This window comes from Halyomorpha halys, unplaced genomic scaffold (genome assembly GCF_000696795.3).
Source record: "Halyomorpha halys isolate HHAL.00 unplaced genomic scaffold, Hhal_1.1 Scaffold246.1, whole genome shotgun sequence".
Taxonomy (NCBI): domain Eukaryota; kingdom Metazoa; phylum Arthropoda; class Insecta; order Hemiptera; family Pentatomidae; genus Halyomorpha; species Halyomorpha halys.
This window is the reverse complement of record NW_027115081.1, coordinates 618,311-630,923: the sequence shown is the minus strand read 5'-3', so window position 1 is coordinate 630,923 and position 12,613 is coordinate 618,311. Positions and strand designations below refer to the sequence as shown.

The following is a 12,613-nucleotide window of genomic DNA, read 5'->3' as shown; positions in this document are numbered from 1 at the left end:
TTCAAAGAAATTAAAAATTAGAATTTTTTTTACCTCGATTTTTTTCGGAGGATTTTCTTTTAGTAATTATTATTCATATATTAGTTGATAGCTCCTCTTTATTTTATTCTATTCCTACGTTAATGTAACGTATAATATATGTTATATTATACTTTTAGCTTGCTTCAACTAAATTTAGAATAAAAAAATATATTGAATTCACACTTATAAGAGCGAAATATGGGTTTCAAATAAAGAAAATATTTTCAAACTTTTTTTTTATCACGTATCCGACCAAGTGAATATCAATGTTTGGCTTCTTTGGGAGTCTTGATTTTCTTTCTTCCGACCACTTCGTACACCTTTTTTTTCCTCTTTCAGTATTGGAGAGATTTTTCAATGTTTTCCTGTACGTATCTCTATCTAGACAGTCGGTATCTGAAATTTAAGTCTCTTTAATTCCTCTCTCATTTGCCTCGTTGAAAATTTAAATTTTCTTATTTGGTGGTGTTTTCTCTTGGATGCTCTCTTTCTCAGAACCGTTGTGACAAATTGTTTCCTTCAAATACTTATATTTTCTGATCACTTTTATTTTTCCATATAGTGTTTATTATTTTTTTTCTTGAAATTTACTTGATTAGTCATGAGCTCTGTTTTTAATATGATATTTGTAGGCCTGCTTTTTCTGCTATTATCTGTAGGGTATTTATTTGACTGATAGCCTCTTCCTCTGATTCTGCCACCAGTGCAAGATCGTCGGTAAGTGTACAAGCTACTCACTTTTACATGATTGTTTTTGTTCTCTACTATGGCTCCTGAGTTATTTTTTTCCCCAGAATTCCTTCATGATTTTATCCAGGACTATGTTGAAAAGTATTTGAGACAAGCCTTCGCCTTGTCCTAGTCCTGTTATTATCTGAAAAGGTTTCCTTATAAGACCCTGAAATTTCACTTTTTATTTTATATCTCAGGTTCTAATTTTTCTAATTAGACCCGGTTTATGACCTTTGCCCTTGTAGTTTATAGCGCCCTAAACCGTGTAGATTGCTCAAGTAATGTTGAAGTTATTTGTATTTTTTAATAAAAATTTCTCCTCTGCTTCTTATAGCATAAATTGGTTCAATTTATGTTACCGAATCATAATAATAAAGTATAAGTTTATATGTTTAATTTTAACTAAATACAATAATTTATAATAAACTATTAATTGTGTTCATTAAATCTATGTACATTGTCAAATATTGCAATAGACTAGCACTGTCTGGTCAGCTAGTTATTGTATAATTCATTGTATTATTTATGTTTTTCTACTTTAGTTATTTATAAAATGTTTCTATTGCTCATATTCGTTTATTTCTTATTATTATTAACAATGAGGTGTAGATAGTTGACCGTAAATTAATGATTGGAGAAGTTCGTTTGTTGGCCGCCTACCTTCTACGCCATAACCCCTAATGAAGACCTGAAACTCATAAAAAAAAACTAAAAAAAAAAAAGTTAAAAATTATTGAATTAATTGAATAAAACAGAAAAAAACAAATAGTGTATCTATCTAGATTCAATAATTGTTTTCTTCAGTTTTTTAGACACTACTTGCATATCTTATATTATATATATCTTCTTACGTACATAATATTATATTTAATCTTTCATCTATCAATCTGCTACCGTCTATGGAATTAGATTATCAATCAATTATAAATTTTTTATCATTTATGATTCAATTCAATATTTTGTACAATTCCAAATTTGTTTGTATACTATTTCTATTCAATTTTATGTTTCTCTAAATGATGGTTGTTTTCTCTTTTTTTCTATAGCCCTGAAACTCAGGTCGAAACGTCGGCATAAAATAAATAAATATGGTTTTGTTTATTTATGTTGTTCTTTGCTGACCGCACCCCCCAAAACGTCTCCAATTATTATTATTATTAATAACAGATTTAAGTCCTGGCACACTCAGGATAAGAGCTAGCTGATATGATTAGTCTTTAGTTTGGTATACTTCACCGAAAGGGATCTCTCTATTGATTGCTTCCTCCGATATTACATTTAGTCTCTCTTTTTTTATCTGTTGGAAATAAAACAAAAAGACCAAAAAAAAAAATGCTGTTGAAAATGTCCATAGAAAATTGGAAGGTTTTGCATTTTTAAACAAAACCAATCGGGTCTCGCTCATCAGTCATGCCGTCTCTAGCACTCGGTTGCCATTAATTAAAAAAAGAAAGAAAAAAAAAAAAACGAAAATGTGATTTATCACGGCGGGTGTCGAAGTGAAGGGTCGGGACCGTCTCCTAATGATCCGGAGGGGGGGGGGATGAAAAATTTATCCGTCAAAGCTAAATATTTTACAGTCATCTTTTATTTTATATATTTTTTTATATTATTTTTTCTCTCTCTCTGTCCCTCAGTTTTACTCAACAGCATCCATCATGTAAGTTATATTTTTCTTTTTCCCCCTCCCCCCTCTCGTATTAAATGTATTACAGGGAGACAAATGAGCTGTTCATATCTTACATTTTTCATCGGTCGAGATTACTCTACAGCTCTGAAAAATATTTTACTCCTGACAGAAGTTCTGACCGAAATTGTTTTTATATTACCTTGTTTTTGTTTTGTCCTTTAATACGCTCCTTTACTTCTTTCTCATTTTATTTTTATTATTATATTACATTTTATTTTTTTTTTTCATGCTTTCAAGCCTCAAATAAAATACAATAGGATTTTGATGTATAAATAACAATATATTAAAATTTTGTAGTCAGATCTATTAATTTGCTGCCTATTCTTTTCTTTCATGTTAATGGGAAGCATCAAGAACTCAAAAACCTAATTTTCATTATTGTTTATTTTATATTATTAATATTATGCAGTTTTTCAATTCAATACAAAATATAATAAATTACATCTTCCATATAAAGTCATTATTTTTTTATCTTCGGCTTACAAGTGAATCCCATTAACTTAAGATTTTCTAGTTTTGAGTACTATGTTTTTTTCAGTCTAAAATGTTACTAAGATCAAATTCCGAAACGTTTATTAATATCATGAAAATCTGCTTATAAAAAGATAAATTACAATGTCCATTAAATTTTAAAACTGGACATACGGAGTTGAGCTTTGGGGCTCCACTAAACCTTCGAATTCCTCTCGTATCCAATCTTTACAATCCAAAATCCTTCGTAAAATCCTCAATGCTCCTTATTTTGTTACTAATAAAACCATCCATAAAGACCTAAATGTTCCTTATGTAACCGATCTAGCCCGAACCCGATATTATTCCTTCCATAATAAACTCCCTAACCACTCAAACCCACTAGTTTCTAACCTTGCATCCTCTTCCATTCCTGGCAATCCTCCGAGGTGCCTGAAAAGAAGATGGCCTCGTGACCTTATATTGTAAACTCTTTTTAGAGTTCTACTACTGGGTAGTTTCTCTACATCCTGTATCATATCATTATGTCATTATGATCAAATTTACTTATTGTATTTTTTATACAGTTGTAAATATCAATAAATAAATAAATAAAATAAAAAATTAAAAAAAAAAAAAAATTACTAAATATTTCATAAATTTAATTTTCGACTCGTGTTTTCCACTTGTTAACCAACAATATAAAAGTTTTTCCGTCTTAAATTAACCACGAAGTTTTTCTCAGAACTTTTAAAATACTAAAAGATCCTGTTATCGAATATTGACCTTTTCTTTATTTATATTTTTTTCTTTCCGAGTATTCCCTAGGTACACATTAGATCCAGTTAAATCTTAAATATTTCAATCGATATCCATACTCGGCGGTGAGAACTTTTCTATTTTTCTTGTCTTTTTTTATTTTTTAACAGTTATAAACGTACAATGTGTTCTAAAATTAGCCATATCTATTACTAGTAAGTATTATATCTGTATAAATTATTTTTAAGTTGAAAATCCTTTTTCTGCAATGCATCTAAGGTGGCAATTAGTAGTCATAACGTTGCCAGCCTGCCAAATCTTCCCTCAAATTCTAAAATAAATTATGATATTGATTATTAATAAATAATAATTCTATTAATTAGTTAAACAATTTAAAAAAAATATTATTGTTTTATTTTATACCTGATCAGTGAGAAACATGGAACAATCTTTAAGGGGCAGTTAGTTGTTAGGTCTTGCGGTCATTGCATAACCTTTGCGCCGTGTTGTGCGGGCTGCATAACCTTGTCGCCGTGTTCTAATGATGGCTAAGATCTGATTTATCTAAGAGCCCAGGGAAAAAAATGGGAATTACTTCACCCCAATTTTTTATTACTTTAATGAAAATTGTATATGGTTAAAAGACGAATTTTCCAACTATGATTAAAGAGAATAAAAATCATGACTGTTTCAAAATGTTACAAAAATAATTTTTCATTTGGGGCTCCATACCTTCAAAACTTCCTACAACACTAAACAACTTAGGTAAAACCTTAATTAAAGCTCTGAATATTCAATCATATATACATAATTAATAAAATAAAAAGGCATTAACTAAAATGGAATTTAATTTTTTTTTTATTTATTTAATGTAATTTACATTTGTACAAAATAATAAATACAATCAGTAAATTGGATGAATATTTCAAACTCTTGAAAATCTAGGGAAGGGAACACCCATTGGTGGTACATCAAAAATTAATTTAAATTAGAAGTTCTCGTGGCCATCGTCTTTAATTATAATTTATTACTTTCAATAATACATCTTGTTTTGTTCTCATGAATTATTTTATGAAGAAATGTCGTCATTTTTTGATTCTCCAAACTATATTAGGCAGATTCATCAATTTCGTTTCTTCTTTTTGTATAATTTTCATTAAAGTGATAAAAAATTGTGGTGAAACTGGCTTTTTGTTTTTTCCTCCTGTGCCCTCGGAGAATAATCAATACTTTTGATTGAATGAGAGGCACTAGAAAAATATATCACGCTAAAAAATCAAATCAATACATGAAAATATATCAAATTAAGAAATAGTGAAATATATTTATTAGATTAAAAAACTGGGAAATCAAATACAGTAAGTATATGAATGTTTTATCTTCCCAAAATATATACCGAATTTTTTTTTATGTATAGTATTCTTGGCCTTGATAAAATCTTAAAGTATTATTCATTTTATGTTGTTACTTTTTTAATTTGTCTTGTTTGCCATCCTTGTGTCCTAACTTCCTCCTCTTTTATTTTTGAACTTAATTCTTTCTCTTCCCGGAAAAAAAGTAATTTTTTTTAAGGTCTTTTAGTTTCAAAAAAAGTTTTCCAGTCCCTACCTCATGAATTATTTATGAGCTATAATCCGTGGTTTATACGAAGACAATGAGTTCATCATGAGATTTTTCTAAACAATAGTCTTTTTTTTTTTACTTTTTACACTGAATATAAAAGTATATATATATTTAGATGACCTGGTCGTTAACAAGAATGTTAAAATAGATGAGAACATTATGAGCGTGTATTTTTTTTTTTTTTTTATACATTTCAATAGAAAAATCCATCCTTTTTTTTTTCTCTGTTTTACGACTTCGTTTACATTATAAGATTCATATTATATGATATCTCACTGTCGTGGCAGCATTGTCGTACTAGGACTTGTAAGACAGTTGAAAGAACATTCTGTTGCGATTATGTCATGGTCACTTTATATACACAAATTATACAACTATCCATTCAACTATATTCTGTAGTTCAGATTGTAACATTTTTTCAATATTGTGTAAGCACAAAAATAAAAATACGTTTCAAGTCTTTATCAGCATTTTAATTTTTCCTTCAATTTATTAAACCTTTTATGGAAAATAAAATATTACGTGGTGATCACTAAATACTACGGAGATGTTTGAGTCCTTACTTCGGGTGCCCTCTAGGTGATTTTTGTAATTATTCTAAGAGACCTAACTATCTAAGACAGTTTTACCTAAATTGGATGTTTACGTCTCCTTCGTTGATACTATAGTAACAACAAAATTTAGGTATTTTTCTTAACAAATAACACACGAGTTTTATATGAAAATTTAGGTATTTTTCTTAATGGAAACAACAGTAGTAGATTGTGATATATATGTCAAAGTCACAAAAAATTGTGCCATTCCAATGTGTATACATTTTTTTATTAAATATTTACCTTGTTTATATTAGATATCATATTAGATCTTGTAAATATTAATTATATATTTTAAATTATATTCTTATTTTTAATCAAGTTCACTCTATACTTATTACCAATGTATTAGCTCATTTTTATTAATTGTAAATTTGTATCATTATTATTCACTTCATAATTTCTTGCATTTATTTTTATTATTATTTATTTATTTTACTTTATATTCGCTTTAGTATTTGGTTAATTGAAATGTTAGTTTTGTCGATAGAGATCAATTTATATTGCTCTGTTCTAACTTATAAATCGTTACAACTTTTGAAGCGCTTTAATAACCAAAAGTGTAACTAATAAATTTTATTTTTGTCCATCATTTTTATTTGTTATTTATGCACAGACCGATAGATATTGTCATCTGGTCGGACCATGATAGATATACTTTTCTGAATTGATAAAAATAAATTATCTTTTCAAAGAGGTGTGCAAATTTTAAAATTAATGGATATACTACTTTATGTAAAGTTCAAACAATCGAATATTTATTAACGATTAGAAGATAGTTGGCTGTGGGTCATATATATAAAGAGAATATGGTTGGTGGTGCGATCAAAATATATAAGATGTTCAGGGTTGCGGTCAAAAGAGAAACCAAAATAGTTTACAACTATTTATTTTCCGACGTTTCGCCCCACTTTGTAGGGCTTCATCAGGGCTAAAAAGATACAAAAGAAACAAAAATAGTTTACAACTATTTATTTTCCGACGTTTCGCCCCACTTTGTAGGGCTTCATCAGGGCTAAAAAGATACAAAATGATACAATGATAAGAATAAAAATACAATGATAAGAATAAAAACAAGTAACAATGGCAAGAGTAAATATTTCTTTATAAAAATACGTAAAATATAAAGCTAAAAAAAGTACAGGAGATGCACATAAAACAAAATCAATACGGGGAAGGGAAAAAAAAATTATAGAGATAAAATAAACGTCATGAAAGAATAATAAAAATAATTTCATTGTTTCTTTCTGTTCAACCGATTCCTTTGAACAGGTAGGCTGTCCTGACTTGTTCTTTGCTCATTTATTATCATTTTATATCATTATTATTATTATTATTATTATTATTTTTATTTTTATTATTCTTTCATGACGTTTATTTTATCTCTATAATTTTTTTTTTCCCTTCCCGTATTGATTTTGTTTTATGTGCATCTCCTGTACTATTTTGCTTTATATTTTACGTATTTTTATAAAGAAATTTTTGCTCTTTTCATTGTTACTTAGTTTTATTCTTATCATTGTATCTTATCTTTGTATTTTTATTCTTATCATTGTATCATTTCGTATCTTTTTAGCCCTGATGAAGCCTTGCAAAGTGGGGCGAAACGTCGGAAAATAAATAGTTGTAAACTATTTTTGTTTCTCTTTTGACCGCAACCCTGACCATCTTCCTATACATCAATTTTTACGGTCAACTATATGTACATATACATAACAAAAATAACTTCCAAGAACTTATTGTGTCATTATTTCATTAGTTACATTTTTTTTTTCTTCCCATAGCTTAAATTTTTAATTCATTATTAAATTAAAGTATTCATATTTCTTTGTTTCTTTGCATTATATGACTTTATATTTGTATTTCCTTAATTAGGTTATTTGACTTACATATTTAATTACCTATATATAAGTTTTATATTCCACTTCTTTCATTACTTTATTTTTATTCAAGTATTTACTTATTTTTCAATTATTTACTTTAATCATTCTGTATATATTTTCTCTTTTTATTTTATTTATTTATTTTTTTTATTCATGGTTGTTATCTTGTTCTTTGTAGTCCTGATGAAGACTAGAAATTCTGGCCGAAACGTTGGCACTATTAAATAAGTTTTTCCAGCTTATTTGTGTTGTTTTCGAACCCCATCCTGAACCATCTTCTCTTCTATGTTATTAATTGTGTTTTTTTTTTTAAAAATAAACCTGATATTATTTTGATGTTTTTATCATGAGTACCATTAGAATTCTCCCGTTTGAGAAACATTTAACCGAAATAAAGCTTAATCTGTGGGGGATAAAGAGAATGCGGTAAGGCTCGGAGTCATCGGGAGCGAAACAAAGAGAGAAGTCCAGCGAATACATTGATGAGAAGTCGGCTGAGATATTTGAACAATGGAAAATGGCAATTAGTAGCTTTGCCTTGGGGTACGCCCCTCTACCTCTAGACTGCCGCAGAAACTCATTTAAATATTGATACTAGCCTTTTGGTTTATTAAGCCCTTACTGCCTCTTCGGCTGGAAGCCCCCGATAAGCAGCCCGGGTTATTGTTTTATTTTTTCTCTCCCTTCGTTCCATGACTGCTTTATGCCGTCATAAATTGAAATATATGGTTCAGAAATGTAAAACACATCTGTTCACAAATATGCTTAGAAACGAGTTGTATATTATTTTTAGCTCCTCTTCGATCGTATTCCAATACAGCTATAATATATTATATATTATTATATATACTAATATAATGTCAATGGATCCAATCAAAGATCCATTTTTCTAATCCGCCGTGAAATAAATATTGACCGACCTAGGTCAGTAGGTAGACCTGAATCAATATGATCGAACCCATAAAGTTCTGAACTGTTCTCGCCCTCTAGTTTCGTTGTAAAATTATGCAATGATGCTTTTGTAATGAGGTGTAGATAGTTGACCGTAGATTAATGATTGGAAAAATTTGACGGGGGGTGCGGTCAGCAAAGAAAAACATAAATAAACAAAACCATATTTATTTATTTTATGCCGAAGTTTCGACCTGAAACAGGGCTATAGAACAAAAGAGATAACAACAACATTTAGAGTAACATTCAATTGAAAATTTAGAATTATAAAAAATATTGAATTAAATGATAAATGATAAAAGATTGATAACTGATAATTGAATAGTAAAAAATTGTAATTGATTGATAATCGTGGAATTTTATGGTAGTAGATTGAAAACAGTGACAGATGAAATATAATATCATGTAGGTAAGAAGATATGTATAATATAAGATATGGAAGTAGTGTCTAAAAAACTGAAAAAATAAATATGGTTTTGTTTATTTATGTTGTTCTTTGCTGACTATGCTTTTGCTATGATTCTGCCAACAATTTCTTTTTTTTAACATTTTGAACTTTTTCCTAACAAAACGTTCTTTACTAGAGAAAACCAAAAAAACATGCGGGAGTAATTCATGCGTGACGCGAAATGAAATGGAAGTGGTGGAGGGGGGCAACGATGATAAGTTTTATCAGGAAACATTTTGTAACAGGAGAGTAGGAGCTTACAGTAGCTTAACAATCCCAGAGTTGCCGTTTAGCTGAAGTAGTGTAGTGCGTGATTAGGTGAGCTCCTCCTGTTAACTTGTTCTCTCCAATTATTATTAAAAAAATTGCTTTTCAATTATAATTATTATTCTGGTACTAATATTTTTTTTTTATTGTGGAACGTTATTGAAGTAACGGAAGAATGTAGAAGGCCATACAACACTGAATTTAGAGAACTACACCCGGTAAATATAACTCAAGTATAGCATTGTGGCTTATAAGATGGGCGTTGGTAAACTCTGAACCGACGGGTAAATCCAAGGGGTAGATCTAAACGTAGGCGGGAGGATTACGTTTAAACTGATTTAGTATAGTTGGGTTTGGAGGAGTATCACTGTAAAGATATATGTAGAGAGCGATTGGTAGTATCAGCATTGAACCTTCGGGCTCGTTAGGTCTTTATCATTATTATTATTATTATTCTCAACATACGTCAAAATCAGGCTTTAGAGCTATAGAGTGAAATGTAGAATATTCAAAATAAAAATAAAACTATTAAACATCATAAAATATAATTTAAATTAAGAATTGGAAAATAAACAGCATTACAACAAATAAAATAAATAAAATAAAATGGTTTTATTAAACCAAATATCTTATCATAAATCATAGAGTGACAAACGTCTTATAAAATAAAATGAAAACAAATTAAATTCAAGTGAACTAAAAATAATTAACGAAAAGGTACAATTATAGTTTATGTGCATTACGTTAAAACGAAAACCAGAAACATCAAATGTAAAAAATAAATAAATGAATAAACTAACAAATAAAATTTTAAAAAACATATTCTAACAAATTATAAATCATATAGTATATTCCAGTAAAAGCAAAACGAATGAAGTAATGATAATTATATGAATTATATTTCATACATATTTACAGATTATTTATTAATTTTCTATGTTAAATATTATCTTACTTTTTATCTATTTACATTTTATGGTCATCATTCTATTATTTATTATTACATCCCATGGTTATCAATCAACTATTGTTTATTATTTAATTGAATGCTATGTATATTTCCAAATTTGTTTGTGTATTATTTTTTTTCATTCTGTGTATTATTTTATGTTCCTCGGAATGATGGTTGTTATCTCTTTTTGTTGTATAGCCCAGATGAAGACCTGAAACTCAGGTCAAAACGTCGGCCCGGATAAATAATTTATGTTTTTTGATTACTGCACTCCCTCCCTCCCCCCGACCATCTTCTCCAATTATTAATCTACGGTCAAATATCTACACCTCATTATTTAAATTTGTATTTGTCACTTTTTATTGTTCTTCTGCTGGAGTTGGATGGACAATTTTATCATTATTAATCAAATTTTAATACGTAATTCCATTATCAGAAGTTTAACTTCAGTACCAAAAAGAGCTAAATTAAAACATAAATCAATCAAATATAAGAAGATGGTCAGGTTTGCGGTCCAAAAAAGAAGTTCAAAACTATTTTAATGTCCGACGTTTCGCCCCCACTTTGCAGGGCTTCATCAGGGCTGTTCAACCGTTCGCTTGGAACGAAAATAGTTTGAAACTATTTTTTGTTCTTTTTTTGACCGCAACCCTGACCATATTCTTATATTTAAATCTTTACGGTCAACAATATATACATATATAAATCAATCAAGTTCTATTAAGTTATAGCCTTATCCAAACCTAAGGTTAATTTATTTAGTTTTTTCATCTAGTTCTGCGTTCCCGAATAATTTTAGATTACAAACGACCCTCTTATATTGAAAAAAGTGTAGACTCTGTAAGGCTAGGAGATATCCTAAGAGGAACTATTACTGTAAAAACAAAGATAATTTCGCCGTGCTAGCAAAAGATAAAAATGGCCTTTGATGCCGTAGTTCGCAGCCGGTGCACCGTAACATGTGCCCCTGCCTTCGTCCCTTTTTCTTCTCCCGAGGGAGGAGTACATTTAGTTGAGGGTTTTTTATGGCTTGGAGAAAACTTTATGGTATATTAGAAATGTATGAATTGAATTATGATGAGCCATCGTAAAGGGAAAAGAAAAAAAAAGTTATTGCTTTGTCTTTATGACTATCTCTGCTTAGTTTGCAGGCGGTAAATTCAAGATTCTTCAGTTATATTACGAAGCATTCTTTGGGCGAATAAACCTGAGTGAATTATTTCTTCGTCTTTAATTGACACCATATATATATATAAACTTACCGATATATAAATAGATATCAATACTCGATTCATAAAATTTATAGATTTTAAATAACTTGAAATATATGCGTAAGCATTTTTTTTTTTTATTTATTAATATTTACTCTACTGTACATCAAGTAAATATGAAGTAATATCATAATAGTATGGTACAAGCATGTAGGGAAACTATCCATTGGTAGCACTTTAAATACATTTTACAGAGAAGAGTAGCATGGCCCCTGCGCAAGGATGACACGCAAAATCGTGAAGCGTTCCACATTGGTCCTATCCTATATACAGTTTTCACAGCTGACATTCCAACTCATCCTAATACAATCCTCACCACGTATGCCGATGACACATGTCTTTTGTCAGTGAACAATGATCCTTACATTGTATCCCAAACCCTCCAATCCCACATCAACACCGATGAAGAATGGTGCCAAAACTGGAGGATTAAAATAAATTCCAATAAATCCCACCAAATCACATTTACCCTTCGACGTAAACCCATGACCTCTTCCCCTACAATATCCTTTAATAATACCCCACTTATTCCTGTCGAACAGATCCGTTACTTAGGACTACATCTCGACAAACGACTGACATGGAATCCTCATACAAGACTAAAAAGACAAGAAACTGCTCGTAGATTCCGACTATTGCAACATTTACTAGACAAACGGTCTAAATTGCCAATCCATTACAAAAGACTGATCTACATGACTATTATTAGGCCTATCTGGACATACGGAGTTGAGCTTTGGGGCTCCACTAAACCATTACTTTGCTCCTTACTTTGTCACAAATCAAGTCATCCATCAGGACCTCAATATTCCATATGTTGCCGATTTGGCCAGAACCAGATACCGTTCCTTCCATAATAAACCTCTCAACCACCCAAATCCACTTGTTTGTAACCTGGCTTCTCCTTCATTACCTAATAATTCTCCTAGGCGTCTGAAAAGAAGATGGCCTCGAGATCTTCTCCTCTAGAAAT

General features: G+C 29.7%; 1 pseudogene; it reads left to right on the top strand.

Annotated features, from left to right (window-relative positions):
• Positions 1-11,797: 11,797 nt before the first annotated feature.
• On the top strand, positions 11,798-11,897 carry LOC112210374 (U6 spliceosomal RNA; annotated as a pseudogene).
• Positions 11,898-12,613: the final 716 nt, after the last annotated feature.